Here is a 19827-nt window from a genome sequence, read left to right as displayed (position 1 = left end):
AGCAGGAATCCATACTCTTTGGTTCTTTCGGTAAAGTCACGTAGGTATGAAATAAAATTAAATAAATCACGACGTTTCGGGTGCAACACAAGCGTCCATCATCAGGTGGGAAAGCATGGTCTGCTGCTGATGCAAACTGCTGCAGTCTACCCAGCACCTTATTCGGAATCCTCAACAGTAACGCGTTGCAGTAATCAAGTTGGAGAACACAAAAGCATGGACCAGTTTCTCTCAGTCATTAGGTGACAGGAATCGATGCAGGCGGGCAATATTTCTCAAGTGGAAGAACAAAGTTCTAATCACCCAAGATACGTGCAGCTCAAGAGTACAGGGACTGGTAAAATTAAAAGACACACCTCCAACTTTTTCTTTAAAACAGAGGGGGGGAGTGCGTCTTGTTATTCTGACAACATAGGACCAAAAAAATGTACAAATTCCCCCCACCGCCATCAAACAGCACTGCAGCATCCCTGCTTGCTCCGTAGATTTCCATCCCAGCGCGCTGGCTCGCATCATGGAGGCGCAGCGGGCTCCCGCAGCGCGAGCCTTGGCCAGGTGCCTCCATTGTGTTTCCCGTTGCCTAGTGATGACGCGCAGACCATTCTGCCGCATAATTACATTCTGCGGATAAACTAAATGTCAACCGTTGACGATGTACGCCGTGATCCACATGGCAGAGCGGTGTCTGGAACAACTGCTCGACTGACATTTCTCCTGCCGAGAGCGCCACGGAGCTTTTCGGGTTTAGCTGTTGATGAGCCACCCCCAAACGCCACCAGTCGGGTCCCGTCCACTGAAATTGAGGTTTAGCTTTTCAGAATCTTGTTCTGTAGAAGGTAAAGGTGCATCCCTGAAATTCCTTGCTCATGCCACTACGACTGGAAGATGGGTCACCGAGAGGGAATTTGGCCTACTTTCCCACGCTGTCAAAACGTCTTGGGAAGAAATGGGAGTGCCCACACTTTACTCCATCCCATGGGACCTGTTGATCAACGACGAACTGTGGCATACACATTTATACTGCCGAGTGGTCAGAGTTTGCAGGGATTTAAGAAAGTTGCCCGTCATCTCAACTGCTGCACCAGGATATTGAATCGGACTGCGCAGTGATAACCATTGCACAAGCAGCATCCCTGTACAAGCAGTTACTTGTTTGTGGTACGGGGTGGCTGGGTGAACCTGGAGTTGGCGAGGGTGCCGCCGTGTTGGTGTCTTCCTACCGCATAGTGGCCATGTGACCTCTGGGCCAATGACAGTGACCCTGCATCAACAGTACGTGCATGCAGTCGGCATCATCAGGCATGCAAGGGGTTTTCAGTGGGCAGCATGCAAGGGCGGCAATGATCTCTTTTAAATGTCAACCAACCTCTTTTAAAAGAGGTCATTGCTGAAAAGGCCAAAAAAGTTATTTTAGTCAATCAAATACAATGACCAATCGTTCGAGCTCTTTATTACAGAGATAACCAAATTTAAATTTTCCTCGTAGCAATCGTTAGTGACAGAACACATCACTGGTGCCCTTCATGGTCAGTGTATTCACAAAAGGCAGTGATTTTCACCGCGGTGAATAGAGCCCACGGCTCCACTGTGCCAAGCCATGGCCGAGTAGACTCGCCAGCACCCCACAGATGGATTAAAGATGCACGTCATCTCCAACCCGGCTCAAGTCTGCTTATTTAAATGTAAATTCCCAAGGGCAGCCGTTTGGCCACCATTGCGGCAAATCCTATTCATTTGGGATATTGCCGGATGGAAATTTTTATTGCATCCCCTTCTATTGAGGGAGCGACAGTCTCAGGCATGTACTGGGGGTTGAGCACTGCGGCCAATGCATCTTCTCGGAACCCTGACAGGTAATAACTCAAAAAACGACTCGCAATAAAAAGGCCAAAATTTTCCACGCAATTTTTGTCGACTCTGATGCGCGTCCGAACACGCAGCAATTTTCTGCCAAATCTGTCAAGCGAGCGGCAGCCGATAACCTTAATCTCCCCCAAAAAACCTGTCCATTTAACAGATTTCTGTGTGCTTCCACATCCGCGATCAACATTTATCCAAAACGTATTTAGCTTGTACTTTGAGGGCCACGTGTAGTTTTTGGTTTCAAGTCAGTGTCAAAGGGTTGAGTTCTTTATTGTTAGCAGCCGTGAGCCAGAGGTGCCCCATCCTCATGTAGGGGTGTTAGAGAGAGAGCCCGTTATGCATGGCAGCCTATGGTAAACAAACACAGTAGGCGGGGCTACATGTGTGCACGAGCAGGTGCCCTCTGCGACGTCCGCGCCAGACACCCTGGGGGGTCGATTCGGTCATTATGATCCCCCGGGGCCCCACCCCTCAGGGAGGGGTTGGGTATAAAAGGGGAATGTATCGAGGGGCTCGGGAGTGTTGTGTTAGCTAAGAAGAGGAGACGGAAGACGTCCTAGATAGAGCCCTGGTCTCCCCCTGGCATGCCGTCCTTATCAGGACCGCGCAGGCTCGAGCCAGTGGCGTGGTACCAGAGCCAGAGCCAGTGCTGGTCTGGACTCTGGGTACCGGGCCCGACTGACCAGTGTCGGGCCAAGATAGCCTCCCCTAGCCCATTAGAGGAGGACTCAGAGGCAGGCTAGGGTTAGCCTAGAGGTGTGTCCTCAGATAGACGGGTGAGGGGGCCGATACCCCCTCAGTGTGTATGTCACAACGTGTGGTGTTAAATAAACAAGTGTGCCTCCAACTCCGGTGTGAACGAGTCATAAGCGTTGCTACATCTGGCGTCAGAAGTGAAACAAAGTACGAACATGGATACACGCCGGACGACTCGAGTCGGGGTACCAGAGGCAGAAGACACCACTGCAGTCGGAGGGCCCGAGACGGCTGAAGATGCCATCGACCAGCCGGGGCTGGGCGCATCCACGCCACAGCAGCTGGAGGAAGGGGAGCCGTCGATGGAGGGGCTGAGGGAGGCGCACGCGAAGCTGACCGAGCTGCTGTACGCCGCAGCCGCCATGCTCGACACCATCACGCAGCTGGGGGCTGCGGGACCGCCACGGGGCAACGGCAGCCGACGATCACAGCGCCTTCCCGCCATTTCCACGGAGCAACATTTTGAAACTCCCGCCATCGCCGCAGCTGCTGTTGAGGGCGTGGCCGCTCTAAGCATCGCGTCCAACGGCGGGAGTACAGTACCTGCCGCGTCACCACCAACGGGCGGAACGTCACCACGGGTGCGACCGGCGATGCCATCGCTGGTTCGTGCCGACGCTGACTTGAGTGAGGCGGACGAGGGAGTGCGTTCTTCCTCTGCAGCCGCTGCCTTACATCAGCGGCTACCTCCACTCAAGGAATTTGTGGGCGAGGATGGCGACTGGGGCGGCTTCCAGCGGCGCTTCCTCGCTCACCAGGAGATGGCACAGTGGACAGACGCCGAGGCTCTCCGCGCGCTGCCAGCACTTCTCGACAGCGACGCCCTCGCCACTCTAACATCGGCTTCGAAGGAGAGGCGCTCCACGCTGCAGAAGGCGATGCAGGTGCTGTCGGCGGTATATGGTCCACCATCGGACTGTCGCCAACTCTTTTACGATCGCCAGCGAGGGACGAAGGAGTCGCCCCTGGCGTACCGCACAAGCCTCCTGGCACTGGCGAAGGAGGCCTTTCCACGAATGGATGACGAGGGTGTCGACGCCATGGTGACAGAGAAGATACTTTTGCTGGCGGACGACTTAGACATCGTCATTGTCGCACAGGACGATGCAGAGATGTGCTCCCTCCAAGCGGCCCGTCTTCTCCACGCAAACCTGTCCTCTCAACGACGGAAGGCCAGCAAGGCGGCGAGCGGGCGTGCCGTCGCTGCAGCCACCCTCCCGGCGGAAGAGGTTTGCGCCATCGACCATCAACGGCAGCATGGAGCGGGAGTACGGGAGGACCGGGCCGGTTCAAGCCGTCTACAACATCCATCGTCGTCACCAGCGCTTCCACGCTGTTACAACTGCGGCATCCGGGGCCACGTCGCCTCGGGGTGCCGCTCTCCTGGGCAGCGCAGGACGACACCTCAACGGGACGCTGGCCCTCGTCACAAGCTCCACCATCATAATCCGGCGAGTCGCGGCACCCCTCATGCTTGGCCCACGCACACGCCCGTCACACACTCAAACACCGCAGCGAAGGGGGGGCCAATATCGCGTACCATGGCACCAACACGCACCGCTCTGGGTACTCAGATTGAACCCAGCCAGTGGTCCGTGTTGGCCCATCGGGTTGTAGCCGCGTCGTCAGGGTAGTCGGCCGTTGTGGGCCACATCGATGGGGTCGAGGTGCGCATCCTGGTCGATACAGGAGCATCGGCGACCATTATTTCGGAGTTGATTTATAACATTCTCCCTGCCCAAAGCCGTCCTTTGATGCCTGTTAACGTGCCATTCTTTGCTGCTAACGGGGGTTCACTTGGCATCATCGGACAAATTCGTGCCCAAATTTGTGTCGGGGATATTAAATTGTCTGGGCCGATTTTTGTTTCCTCCTCGCTGGCGGTTCCGTGCCTGCTGGGGACGGACTTCCTGGCCAAAATGCCGATTAGGATATTAATCGACCAGGGATGCATTGAGCTCCCATCGGGCCGACGCATGGCGTTTCTGCCATCCCCCGCTACGAGCCGGACGGCGTTCGCGACGGTGCCGGCGTTCGTAGATAGAACGGTGCGCGTTCCTCCGGGGGCGCAAATGTTGATTCCCTTGAAACTTCGGCGGCCCTTCGCTAAGGGCATTGGGGCTCAAGGGGTTCTGTTGGGACCGTCTAGGGCCGGGGTCAGTGGACCTGATTTACTCCCGGCCCAGACCATAGTGAGAGGGGAAGGAGAACCCTTCATCGCGGTCCTCAATGTGGGCTCGCAGACGGTGGTGGTCCCACAGGGGACCGTGCTTGCTCACGCAACGCCGGTGCCCTGTGAGGAACCCGTCGCGAGTCATGTCGGCGCTGTCCCTGCACCGCGACCACATTCGGACAGCGATGAAGGGTGGCTCGAGGCGCTTTGTGCGGGATCGACGGACCTGTCAAATTTAGAGCGTCAACGTCTTAAGACACTACTAAGGGAATTTTCCGACGTTTTCAGTCGGGATAAATACGATTTGGGCTGCACTAATCTGCTGCGTCACCATATTGATACGGGTGACAGCGCGCCAATACGCCAGAATCCTTTTCGGTTGAGTCCCGCCGAAAAGGACCATGTCAAATCGGCTGTTGATGACATGCTAGCCGCCGACATCATTTCTCCCTCCAACAGCCCTTGGGGAGCGCCGATCGTCCTGGTTAAGAAGCAGGACGGTTCGTTGCGGTTTTGCGTTGACTTTCGGCGCCTTAACAAAATTACGGTTGCCGACGCATACCCGCTCCCACGGATGGACGAATCGCTTGACGCCTTGGCGGGAGCGCGATTCTTCTCCACATTGGACTTACTTTCGGGATTCTGGCAGCTTCCTCTGGACGATGATTCAAAGCCTAAAACTGCTTTCCGTACTCCGCACGGCCTGTTTCAATTCAACCGGTTGCCGATGGGCTTACACTCAGCGCCGGCAACTTTCCAGCGGTTGATGGAATTGGTTTTGGCTGGATTGCAATGGGAGTCGTGCCTGATTTATTTGGATGACGTTATTGTCTTTGGCAAAACTTTTGATGAACATCTCCAGAGGTTGCGGGCGGTTTTCCTAAAGATGCGGGCTGCTAATTTGAAATTTAAGCCCCAAAAATGCCATTTGTTACGCGAGTCGGTGCGTTATTTGGGGCACATCGTGGGACGCTCAGGTATTTCTACCGATCCCGCCAAAACGCAGTGTGTAAGCTCCTGGCCGACTCCCACCTCAGTGGGAGAGGTTAGGAGTTTTATTGGGTTTGCGTCGTATTATAGACGCTTCGTCGCTAATTTTGCGACTATAGCAAAACCCCTACACGCTTTAACATCAAAAGGGGTTCGGTTCTGCTGGGGTCAGGAGGAGGAAGCTGCTTTTTGCTCCCTTCGGGACGCTTTGGTAAACGCTCCTCCCCTGATTTACCCTGATTTTTCAAAACCATTCTTGCTCGACACCGATGCGAGCAACACGGGTATTGGGGGCGTGCTCTCCCAGGTGGTTGACGGCGTGGAACGTGTGGTTGCGTACGGCAGTCGGGTGTTGTCTCCAGCGGAGCAACGATATTGTGTCACCCGTAGGGAACTGTTGGCAATTGTCCATTTCATCCAACAGTATCGCCCATATCTGTACGGTCGGCATTTCACCGTCCGCACAGATCATGCGGCACTGCAGTACGCCCTGAGGGTTCAACAGCCATCGGGACAATTGTCCCGATGGTTGGAGGTCCTCCAGGATTACGATTTCCAAACCACATACCGTAAGGGCGTTCGCCACACCAACGCGGACGCTCTGTCGCGCTTGCCAACCACCTCCGAGTGTGCATGCCTCCTGGGGTCTGGACGTTGCAGACCTCCAGGGGACACATCGGTTCCTGTCTTGGCGGCCGCCAACGACGACGATACAGTAGTTACTAATTCGATCGAACAACAGGGCAAAGATTCCCTGTTGGGGTTGCCCGTCATTGACTGGGGGCGCCTCCAGATGGAGGATGTGTCCCTCCTCGGGTGGCGACGTCGCGTTGGCGGTGCGGCGGGGGGAAAAAGAGGTGGTTCCGACGCATGGGAAATGTGCCAAGGCCTGCTGATGCATTGGGACGGGAAGTCGCGTCGACATCGGCTGGTGGTCCCTACTGGGTTGCGGGGCAGGGTGGTATGGGCCGCTCATGAGCGCCTCCTACACCTGGGGACCCAAAAGACTCTCGCCTTGCTGCAACTTGATTTTTATTGGCCTGGCATGACGAGGGATGTTGGGGATTTGTTGGGATCATGCCCTCGATGTGCACAACGCAAACCGCCGGCACGGGAGTCTAACCCGCCCTTGCAATCGATCAAAGTGTCCAGGATAAACGAGCTGGTCGCTCTGGACATTTTGGGACCATTCCCCGCCACCCCCAGGGGGAATAGATATTTGTTGACTGGTGTCGAGTATTTTACACGCTGGCCTATGGCCTGGCCTCTGGCCAACCAGTCGGCAGCAGCCATCGTGGAGGCCTTTGTTCAGGGTTATGTCCTGGACAAAGGTGCTCCGGAGAGGTTGCTGACCGACCAGGGCAGAAATTTTTCCGGTAAACTACTCAGACAAGTCTGTGATCTCCTGGGCACAAAGAAAATTCGGACCTCCCCATATCACCCACAAACTGACGGGATGGTCGAACGGTTGCATCGCACCATCACGTCCATGTTATCACAACAAGTTTCGGACTCGCAAACGGATTGGGACCTACAAATTCAGGGGGTCTTGGCGGCGTACCGGATGGCACCCCATGCAGCTACGGGGTTTTCTCCCTTTTACCTCATGTACGGCCGAGAACCAGACCCGCCTGTTCGTGCCCAGTTGCAGATCCCCGTGCCGCAGGGAAAATCTAATCTGGCTGACCACGTTAAATTTAATCTGGACAAATTGACCGAGGCACGGGATGCTGCAATGCAAAACTCTGACCTCCGTCAGAAGGCGAATGAGCGCCTCAGATTGAGTCGAGCGCACATGCTGCAGTGGAAGCCGGGGGACAAGGCATGGCTGCACTGCCCCCAGGTGCCACTGGCAACCTCCTCTAAACTGGTGCGGCCGTGGCGGGGCCCTGTGGAAGTGGTGGAGGTGTTACGACCGCAGTGCGTGCGCATCAAGTGGGGGAAGCGGCGATGGTTCGTGCACCCCTCTAGGTTAAAACCCTTCTCTGCGGTACACAATCACACTTCACACGCGCGTGGCCAAGCATGTGGGGGGTCGGCCGACTCGCTGGGTCCGTCTCCGTCGCTCTCACCTAATGCCTTGCCGGCTGTGCCACCTTCAGGTGCATCAGGAGTGACGGGCTCACGCCCAATCACCCCTCCTGCGGATACCGAGGGTCACGCGGAGTCGGATGAATGCTCACCCCAAGACGGACAATTGCCACCTGATGGTCCGCCACACGCGGTTACCCCGTGTGAGGGGCCCGCTGCAAGGACGCGCGCTAAAATGCGCAAACTGTTGTGAGGCCGGAAAATGTGTACATAGCTGTTGTGTTCATTGGATGTTGTGTGGGTGGTGTGTTCCCCACTCCTCGGATGTACATATGTTGGCTTCACCGTGTGTTGTGTGTGCGTGGTGGGTTCCCTGCTGATTGTATATAGGCTGTTTTTTTTTACGGAATTCGTATTTATTCGGGGGGGGGGGTGCGACGGGTTGTTTTCTCATCTTGCTGTTGCGTTCTTGTTCTGGTTCCTGTTATTGTTCAAAAATAGTGAGGCACACGCGCGGTCAGGGGGTGAAGGCACCTTTATTGTCAAATTTTTGTATGTTGGCAGCCGGGACGGCTGCATGCTATGCGGGGGGGAGTGATGTAGGGGTGTTAGAGAGAGAGCCCGTTATGCATGGCAGCCTATGGTAAACAAACACAGTAGGCGGGGCTACATGTGTGCACGAGCAGGTGCCCTCTGCGACGTCCGCGCCAGACACCCTGGGGGGTCGATTCGGTCATTATGATCCCCCGGGGCCCCACCCCTCAGGGAGGGGTTGGGTATAAAAGGGGAATGTATCGAGGGGCTCGGGAGTGTTGTGTTAGCTAAGAAGAGGAGACGGAAGACGTCCTAGATAGAGCCCTGGTCTCCCCCTGGCACGCCGTCCTTATCAGGACCGCGCAGGCTCGAGCCAGTGGCGTGGTACCAGAGCCAGAGCCAGTGCTGGTCTGGACTCTGGGTACCGGGCCCGACTGACCAGTGTCGGGCCAAGATAGCCTCCCCTAGCCCATTAGAGGAGGACTCAGAGGCAGGCTAGGGTTAGCCTAGAGGTGTGTCCTCAGATAGACGGGTGAGGGGGCCGATACCCCCTCAGTGTGTATGTCACAACGTGTGGTGTTAAATAAACAAGTGTGCCTCCAACTCCGGTGTGAACGAGTCATAAGCGTTGCTACACTCATATTGGGGACCAACTCTCCGTAGGACAGCAATCGATGACTTCCCACAAAGCGGCATTCATTTTATGGACCATGGTGGGATGATGCGAGAAGGATTCCTGACCAGGATATGAACATTATTTAAAAGCAACAAAAGAGATCAAAATAGAGCCATTTCAATTTAGTTACAAAAGCACAACTCTGAATTGGAAATAAATAATGGTCGGTTTCACCATTAAGTAGCATTCAGGTCCATCAGCTGATGGAACAAAACATCCTATGGCACTAGTAGACCGATCTTCCAAGTAGTATTTGTTTAAACAGAAAAGCTCAAGGCTTGTTTTCATTTTATGGGTAGGGTGTGCCCTTTGAAACAAACACGGCTGGCTTTCTTGGTCAAATAATAATATCGTAGTGTGGACAGTTCAGCGCAGTCCAACAAAGCTGTACAACACTTCCTATGCCTGGTCTGGATGGATTGTAGTTGATAAGTAATTAATAAATATAAAGATGTGCGGCTGAAGCATACCCGTGCACTGTTTTGTTGGTTTATTAAATGATGAAGCGCTATGCACCGAGACGCCACATCATAAATGAACATCAATCAGTTTTAAAACCAACGTAATCCAGAACGCAACTCATCACATTATGTAATACACACGCAAGTGCACGCGAGCTGCGTAACTGGCACTCTGCACAGAGCATTCGCAAACCGGTGGCGCATTACAGCAATTCCTAATGGCTCGAGTGATGGGCTGCGGCGAGACGCCACCGATCCTCTGAATTGGCATTCTCTACTGCTACAATCGCAAGCAGACGAGGACGAACGAGGGTGTCGTGGTTCGGCCGAGTGTGGTCGTGGTCAGGCCGAGTGTGGTCGTGGTCAGGTCGGCGTAACCTGGTCCCAAAGGGCCCGAATCAGGCACTAGAAGAGGGCCTGGCAGGTTATCGAGCGAGAGCAAGCCCCCAGAGAGCCTGCCACTCTGCTCACAGACTCCACCTCTAACGTCAACCCCCCACCCACCCCCCGTCTTCAACGCCACATTTCAAATGGACGACGTGGCTTCTCAAACGCGTGAGGCAAGCGGCTGGCATGGCTCGGACGCGCGACGGAATGGAACAGGCTTTCGCAAAAAAAGTAAATAAACTTCCCGCAAACGGGACAGACGCATGGTGGTGCCGCTACTGCGGATGTTTGCTTCCTTTTCGCTGGCACCGAGTTTTGACGGGTTGGCCGCTATTGCCGTGGCGTACCGTACACGTCGCGCTGGAGGCCGGCGGCTGGACCGGAGAGCGGGTGTCGTGCGCTGCTCATGGAATGCCGCTCCTCGGTCGAGGGGCTGCGATAGGGAGCCGAGCGTTTGGAGCAGCCGCCAAACCGCTCCCCCCAACGCCATGCCGCCCCATCCTCAGTCCCCCCACCCTCATCCTTCACAGCCACAGCTCTGCTTAGCACGAATGCACCAAACACTGGGTTAAAGATGTGGCAATTTCCTGTGCCAGGAAGTTGGGTTTTCGGATGATGTATTCCCATCCCCGTGGTTTTGTCATGCCGCATTGTCCATGGCACACACTATTATTTCTAGGTAAGAATGTATACAAGCAGAACGTTCTGTGCCTCCACTTAGTGATGGTTCTTAATCCAGTCTCAACATTCATTTCTATTTTTGTGGAAGTGGCTTTCCTGCACCATGGAATACCCCTGGACGATGTCTGCCATGGGCATGAGCTTCTCACCGCGCTCAATGGAGGAGGTGGACCTCTTGATATGAACATAGAGGCGGTGGCTACATTTCTGCTGGCAGATGCTCATATTTGCTAGAGGCTCTGTTTTTGTAAATGCACATGTACAGCTCATTTGTCAATCCACTGCTGGTTTAAAGGCCATCCTCATAAGTTATTTTAATTGATGAAAATGTCTCCAGATGAATCTCTTGGTTCTTTCGGTAAGTCACGTAGAAGGGAAATAATAAAATAATAAAAATAAAACATAATAAAATCATTCTCACGAGGTTTCGGCCACAAACCAAGCAGCCGTCCTCAGGTGAAGAACAAGTCTGTCGGAAAGACAGCGTCTGAATGGAAGTTACTACAAGGCAATACTTTGTACACAGATGACGATGGTGATAGTATATGGCACTTTGCTAACGGAGATCACACACGCTTTCCAATAGTAACATTCATGGGAAAGCCAGGCTGTGAGCTGATGCATTGTGAGGCGTATTGGAAGGGACTGCAAACCTAAATGCCAAGTTTAGGGAGGAATATGTATCTCAACTTCAAAGGGGCTCTCAGTGTACGGCCGTGTGCCAGAGACTTTACCCGACCTCCACGCCCCTCCACGGGGTCCAGAGACCAGTGGAGTCAACTCGGAGAGCTTTCGAGTGGCACTGGGAAAAAGCTAAATCTCTGCAAGAGGCAACGTACTGAGACATACAAACCATGTGCCAACAAACACATTCCGTTGCCTCTCAGGCTGAACTCGCTGACGGTCATTAGAGCCTGTGCTTGGTGACTTCCAGTCGCAGAGCAAACTTACACGCGCACCTCACGTACGGCTGAAGGAATCCAATGAGCTATGAAGCTCTTCTACACAAATGCCCAATACATCTGTGGAATGTTGTGCGCATGCACAATGCCTCGTTTTCTCCTCCGACTGCCGTGCTTCCCATCCTCCTCCAAGCACCGTCCAGCAGTGAGTGGCTGCTTTCAGCAGGAGCACAGAGGCCACTGCTCATGTACAAGTACCACCCCGGAAAGACAAGCGATGCCATGGTGAAGCTTGGGAGTTGTCTGCCACCGATTCCATCCATGCCGGACACGAAATATCGCCGAATTTGGGGTCGATTAAATCTTGTACTGATGCATTTAAATAAATCCACTACAAGCGTTATACCACTCTGCATAATGACGCACTGAGAGAATGGTGCCTAAGGTTCTTTAAAAATGTATGAATGCATTGTCCGTGCATCACTCCAGCAGTGGGCAGCTTCACAGCCGCATCTCTCAAAATTACCTTGACAATGGGAAGCCTGATGGATTTGGACGCAGTTTAATATCCGCCAACGATTTTAGGCCATGCACAATTTTTTTTTGTTCATTGCAAACCGAGGCATGTTCGAGTTAAAGTTCCCTTGGAAATGGCGAGTAAGAGACGGTGACTGTCTGGATGGAAAAGAATAAAAAGTATCTCGTTAAAATTAAAACAAATTTTTACATGTATTCCGCCCTGTGTACCCATCTGCATATGTCAACACGTTCTGCTGCGCTCATAGCTCTCCAATTGATTGGCAAGTAGCATACGACAAGCTCGGAGTGGGAGCCACAATACAAATTCAACTCCAGTTAGTACAATAACACATTACATACTTCACATGTGATCACAAACCAAAGGGGTGCTCGGGCAGCTTCTGTGTAAGCTTATTTAATTCAATATTTACATGTTTTTTTTCTCTCTTCTATTCACCCCCATTAACCCCAATTATTAAGAACAGCTCTGCTACAGTTTTTCAATAACATTTATGTCCGTTTTGGGACCTCCACCCTTCCCTTGTGTGTGATGGCGAGCTATCGTATGTTGCAACTACATTTTGCGCACGTGATGATGATGGTGATGAGCAAAATGGCTCCGGATTGTTTTTCTGAGAATCCCAGTCGGAGTGGCCATGCAAAAACAAAGGCCCCGTTATTTCTAAAATATATTTGAATTTTGCAGGAGTCATCCCATTTGCAGCCAGGTTTTAATCAATGCCACTCCTGAACTGCGCACAGCTCCAATTCACTGGCTACAGCATCGCAACACAGCACGAATCGTCCACGGCAGAATTGTTTTTGGAAATCGCTATGAACATGAATTTTCAGAGCATGTGGGTAAACTATGCATGACTAAAGTATAACACGTTTATAAAAGTTTAATATAAAGTACACGGAGACATGTATAGTTCAGTATAATCTCTTGTAGAGGTGGAGCAGTGGCACAGTGGTTCGCTATGAACCCAGCAACCAGAGTTCAATTCCTGGCTCACGGCTAACAGCAGCGATAGATTTGTCCGGTCCTGGGCATCACCCCACCCACCACCTTCACCAGTCCACACAAACCAGCGTGGTAAAATATGGTCAAAAACTTCCATGACCGTCGCAGTGTGGGGAGGAGGCCCCATCCAGCTGTGGATTGAAATGTAATGAGAATGCATTAAAAATGGCACTCGCACGACTTGTATAGCGCAAGGCGATCACGAAGGCACCGTTTCACAATCATAGTCTACAGTACTCTTTGGTTCTTTCGGTAAAGTCACGTAGATAGAAAAATAATAGATCACGACGTTTCGATCGCAACACAAGCAATCGTCATCAGGTGGGAAAGAACCAAAGAGTATGGATTCCTGCAGTCACGAAAGATTCAAATCAAGATAGTCTACAGTAGTTTCACAGGAGGGGGCGATGTTGCTACATGTCATTCCAATGGAGTAATTTTCAGATAACTTAAAAAATCTGGCCAAATTAGACCATGATGCTGGCACACATAAAACTAAAAAATGTTACCTTTTCAGAAGCGACCTGGCCACAAATGACAACTCAACAAAGTGGCTGATCACGTGTAAAATTATAGCAGCCAAATACTCGAAATGCATGTTTATAAAATGTGGAGGGAAAAACCGGAGGAGCTGGAGAAGCATCCACATGACCACGGGGAGAGAACACTCAAACTCCCAATATACAGCAGGCATCAGGGTCGAGATCGAACCCATGACCTTCTGTATATACCAGGCGAGGTATTTTAACATATCACTCCATGACAATCACCGGATCTTTAACATCCACTGGGAAGCCGGATGGCACGTATTGTGTGCCGTCTGCTTTGATGCACCTACGCTATTAACCCAGGCGGCCTGCTGGGAGCGAACCGCGAGCCTCCGCAACAAACGGCGAACGCGCCACCGGCGGGCCGCATCACCGCCTGTGAATCAAGCGCTGTATTAGAGAAACGCAAACGAGAGCAATTGATTTAGGATGCATTTACAGACAAAGTCATCATAGAAAGACCTTAATCCACCAGTGGTTGTTGTTGATTATAAGAAGAAAGGTTTGGGTTTCGAAGCACAGCAAAATGTGACAATTATAGCAGAATTTTACCTCTTGTTTTAAATGTATCTTAATGTTTGCCAGCCATAATTGAGCATAAGAAATGTTGCATTGTCAGCTCGGCCTTCTATAAAAAAAAACATGGTTCTCTTTGGTAAAACAGGTTATTTGTGCCCAGGGGCTGGCTCCCTCTAGACAGATATAGTTATTAAAAATGCTACGCATGCAGCTTTGCTATGTCCCAGACGCATTGATTGTTTAGTTACAGAAATTAATGGCATTTACATTTCCTGCAGGCCAGAAAGAGACAGGGTTGGGGGAATGCAAACCTCAAGAACATTTTTTTTAATGGAGAGGGGAGTTAAAACAATTGTGCACAATTCATCTTGTGCTGAGTTTTAATTTATGGCGTGAGCTGCCACCAAAATTCACATTCCCATCACTCTCGGTTTGGATTGGTTATTGCACTGCACCTATCGCAATGAACAAAGACTGTCCAGTCTCAAAACGGCCGATAAGCAAAGTGTGCGTGTGTCGTGAGAGCAGAGGGCTGGCGACCACACAGCTCGCTTTCAATTCCACTCCGATGGGTCTGGTGTTGAGGTTCAAAACCCTGCACAAGAAGGACAGATTCGGCTCGTGGGGTCCCACAGGCGGTGTGCGTGCTTCAGATTCGGCCGCTGCAGGCATCAAGCGTACCTTGCTGAACCAGTCATACTGGACATGTGTGGAAAAAGAGCTTCATAGCTCATTGGATTCCTCCTGTCCAAATATTGATTCTGAACAAAAATTTGAAGCACTGTATGACATGTGATACAGGGAATGTAGTAGCGCGAAGCGCGGGGTCCAGGGTGCTCGCCCAGATTCGCCGCAGCCCCGAGGCCATGGCTCTATGTGGAGCACTGTCTGAGAATTGGGCGCGAGCGACGCAAATATCGCGATGGAATGGATTTCAAGTTGACGTCAGAAACTCTTGACGTTTTACCATTATTATAAAATACGACAAAATCTCTGTGTACAAACACTGCCATTATCAAGTAAACTGTCGAAAGTGATAATGCCGCTTGGCCAAAAACTTTCATCATTCAGTGGCTGATTGCCACTGATAATTCCAACTGAATTTGCTAAACAGTACGATGAAATATTCTTGGTTCTTTCGGTAAAGTCACGTAGAAGGGAAATAATAAAATAATACAAATAAAACATCTATTACTTTATTATTTCCCTTCTACGTGACTTTACCGAAAGAACCAAGAATATGAATCCCTGCAGTCACGAAAGCTTTAAATCGAAATAGTACTATGAAAATCAGACGATTGATCTGTAGGCTACACCAGAGCTTTTATCGAGGGGTTGCAATGCTATTTTGGTTAGGAACAATGGCTCGAGACACTCGCAGTCATGGATTAGAAGGTGCAGGCAGGATCGTCAAACAAGGGGCTTTTTTCCCACTGCCTAGCCTCCAGTGACTCGCGATTTCCAACAGCACTCGCTAGTTCAACCAGCAGTACACGCGATGTGTGCCCAAAGCATGGTGCATGTTTTCACTCGCTTTGCTATGAACAACCAACCAAACAGCAACGCGCTAATGCTGCGTTTATGGCCGAAAGGCTTGCCGACAACTTAACACGGATCCTGCGAGACGATGCTTACAAACATGCGAAGAATATTACATCATGCTAAACGAACAACCATGTAAGACAAATATTCAACACGGATAGAGTTATAAACATGCAATAATATACTGCGATATGCTTGTGAACATGCAACATGATTTTATAAATAGTAGCGGTGTTATGATTCATACCGAAGCAATTTAATAGTCGCCATTCAGGGAAATTATTTGATTCAGCAATCAGTATTTTTTTACAATGTGCTGAATGTAGCGGCTGCTAGTGGCAACTCATAACATATAACGCATATTCATTGAAAAATATCGACTCTTACACAATTTGGTGATCGTATCACGAGATTAATAATCAATATCGATCAATGAATCAATGCCTCTTTATACCTTTAATAGACATGTGTAGGACCTCCAGACAGAGTGGTGTCAACGTTCAATAGGATTTAACAGGGCCACCACGCTCATGAACATGCAATAGCACTATTCCATAGGGTTGAGTTTTTACAGAACTCAATTGGGATCCACTGGGAGAATTTTGCTAACATGCAGTCCGATACCTCGGGCTCATTTTATTCACAGGGTTTCTTTTTTTTGCATCACAGAACCACAGCCTTGCACTTCCGTCGGAGTGTTTTCCCCAACTCCCCTACCCATTTAATCCACTTCAGCTGCTGGGCAATGCTCACAGACGCTCTCAGCTGAGAGAGCCTTCGAACCTTTTATTTTGGTCATTAACTGCCAAAGACTTGATGAAAGCACTGCTCTTGGCAAGCCTGATGGAATGATCATTCACATGAAGGGACTTTATTCACTCACGAATTTTGTAAAAAAAATTCTGCCACCTTAAGTACAGCTCTGTTTTCACATTCAATGCTCAGTTCTACCGCAAATGCATTTGCATGCTCCCAGTTGAATGCCTCTAACACATGAATTACAGATCAATTATTACCATTACTATATTCAAGTGGAAAGTCAAACTTTGGTACTGATTAACAATGTCACATTTTAATTTCTAATATTTGCATTTTAGCAATTGTACAGTAATGGTTTGTGACTCAAGCAAAAGAGCTTGGAATAACCACTGGATTATAACAACAAACGAGGCAATATACTTGTAATTACTGATACAGTGATATATTAATACTGCATAGGTCCACGAAGCTGTAGACATCTCATTTACAGTGCATGTTCAGATCCCATCAGCAAAGGAGAATGTATGAACTTCTTAGGTTTTTTCGGTAAAGTCACGTAGGTAAAACATCAAAATGAATGAAAATAAAATAAAATAAAATAAAAAATCACGACGTTTCGGAGGCAACACAAGTCTCCGTCATCAGGTGGGACCGTCACAGCCAGATTAGCTGCTGATGCAGCTAATCTGCATCAGCAGCTGCATCAGCAGCTAAGCTGCTGATGCAGCTAATCTGGCTGTGACGGTCCCACCTGATGATGACGGAGACTTGTGTTGCCTCCGAAACGTCGTGATTTTTTATTTTATTTTATTTTATTTTCATTAATTTTGATGTTTTACCTACGTGACTTTACCGAAAAAACCTAAGAAGATGATTCCTTGCAGTCACGAAAGCTTCAAATCTAGAAAGAATGTATGAATTGTCCAACGCTAGGGGAATCTGTCTGGTTGCAAAAGTCAATCGAGTTTAATGATTCACTCCTTCTGGAGTCGATGAATTCAAGAGATTCAAGGTCATGGCTCAATTAAAGAATAGGCATTTTTTAAAGTGGTGAATGTAGCGGCCTCTTGTGGCTGCAGGGATGATGTAAACCCCTTTACAAACAGCGTGCCCTATGTGAATCGAATAACACTTCATCTTACACGCACAATTCTATGCACGTGTTGAGAACTTAATAATTGATGTTGATTGATCCCTAGAAGCCAAGCAGGTCTTTCCCCTGGTCAGTAATGTGCTTGAGATGGGTGAACATCACAGGCCATGTCGCTATCAGTAGCTCCAATCTCCACTCATGATCAATCAGTTGCTCCAATCTCCACTAATGATCATTCAGTTGCTCCAATCTCCACTATTGATCATTCAGTTGCTCCAATCTCCACTAATGATCAATCAGTAGCTCCAATCTGCACTATTGATCATTCAGTTGCTCCAATCTTCACTAATGATCATTCAGTTGCTCCAATCTGCACTATTGATCATTCAGTTGCTCCAATCTGCACTATTGATCAATCAATTGCTCCAATCTGCACTATTGATCATTCAGTTGCTCCAATCTCCACTAATGATCAATCAATTGCTCCAATCTCCACTATTGATCATTCAGTTGCTCCAATCTCCACTAATGATCAATCAATTGCTCCAATCTCCACTAATGATCAATCAGTTGCTCCAATCTGCACTATTGATCATTCAGTTGCTCCAATCTGCACTATTGATCATTCAGTTGCTCCAATCTCCACTAATGATCAATCAATTGCTCCAATCTCCACTAATGATCATTCAGTTGCTCCAATCTCCACTATTGATCATTCAGTTGCTCCAATCTCCACTAATGATCAATCAGTAGCTCCAATCTGCACTATTGATCATTCAGTTGCTCCAATCTTCACTAATGATCATTCAGTTGCTCCAATCTGCACTATTGATCATTCAGTTGCTCCAATCTGCACTATTGATCAATCAATTGCTCCAATCTGCACTATTGATCATTCAGTTGCTCCAATCTCCACTAATGATCAATCAATTGCTCCAATCTCCACTAATGATCAATCAGTTGCTCCAATCTGCACTATTGATCATTCAGTTGCTCCAATCTGCACTATTGATCAATCAATTGCTCCAATCTGCACTATTGATCATTCAGTTGCTCCAATCTCCACTAATGATCAATCAATTGCTCCAATCTCCACTATTGATCATTCAGTTGCTCCAATCTCCACTAATGATCAATCAATTGCTCCAATCTCCACTAATGATCAATCAGTTGCTCCAATCTGCACTATTGATCATTCAGTTGCTCCAATCTGCACTATTGATCATTCAGTTGCTCCAATCTCCACTAATGATCAATCAATTGCTCCAATCTCCACTAATGATCAATCAGTTGCTCCAAACTGCACTATTGATCATTCAGTTGCTCCAATCTCCACTAATGATCAATCAATTGCTCCAATCTCCACTAATGATCAATCAATTGCTCCAATCTCCACTAATGATCAATCAATTGCTCCAATCTCCACTAATGATCAATCAATTGCTCCAATCTCCACTAATGATCAATCAATTGCTCCAATCTCCACTAATGATCAATCAATTGCTCCAATCCCCACTAATGATCAATCAATTGCTCCAATCTCCACTAATGATCAATCAGTAGCTCCAATCTGCACTATTGATCATTCAGTTGCTCCAATCTTCACTAATGATCATTCAGTTGCTCCAATCTGCACTATTGATCATTCAGTTGCTCCAATCTGCACTATTGATCAATCAATTGCTCCAATCTGCACTATTGATCATTCAGTTGCTCCAATCTCCACTAATGATCAATCAATTGCTCCAATCTCCACTATTGATCATTCAGTTGCTCCAATCTCCACTAATGATCAATCAATTGCTCCAATCTCCACTAATGATCAATCAGTTGCTCCAATCTGCACTATTGATCATTCAGTTGCTCCAATCTGCACTATTGATCATTCAGTTGCTCCAATCTCCACTAATGATCAATCAATTGCTCCAATCTCCACTAATGATCAATCAGTTGCTCCAAACTGCACTATTGATCATTCAGTTGCTCCAATCTCCACTAATGATCAATCAATTGCTCCAATCTCCACTAATGATCAATCAATTGCTCCAATCTCCACTAATGATCAATCAATTGCTCCAATCTCCACTAATGATCAATCAATTGCTCCAATCTCCACTAATGATCAATCAATTGCTCCAATCTCCACTAATGATCAATCAATTGCTCCAATCCCCACTAATGATCAATCAATTGCTCCAATCTCCACTAATGATCAATCAATTGCTCCCTGCTTATAAGGAGCTCAGCGGTCGAGCGGGTGCCTCAAACTCAGAAGGTTGCTGGTGAGTGCGGGAGTGGAAAAAATGGGGGCCCACCACTTGTTCCGATATCCCTCACCACTGATGTTAGCCATGGCCAGGAATCAAATT

General features: G+C 49.2%; 1 protein-coding gene across 2 annotated transcripts in view; it reads right to left on the bottom strand.

Moving 5' to 3' along the window:
• Positions 1-19827, bottom strand: part of UBL3 (ubiquitin like 3) — a 138078-nt gene that overhangs the window by 47360 nt on the left and 70891 nt on the right. Inside the window, exon 1 of one of the 2 annotated variants that reach the window (XM_078865164.1) lies at positions 10219-10361. The exons of the other annotated variant lie outside the window; for it this stretch is intronic. The gene's annotated coding sequence lies outside the window, so the exon portion shown is untranslated. Of the gene's footprint in view, positions 1-10218; positions 10362-19827 lie in introns of those variants that run through there. 2 annotated transcript variants of the gene reach the window in all.

This window comes from Lampetra fluviatilis, chromosome 19, assembly GCF_964198595.1.
Source record: "Lampetra fluviatilis chromosome 19, kcLamFluv1.1, whole genome shotgun sequence".
In the NCBI taxonomy this organism is placed as follows: domain Eukaryota; kingdom Metazoa; phylum Chordata; class Hyperoartia; order Petromyzontiformes; family Petromyzontidae; genus Lampetra; species Lampetra fluviatilis.
The sequence above is the reverse complement of the archived record's forward strand: the minus strand, read 5'-3'. Positions and strand labels throughout refer to the sequence as shown.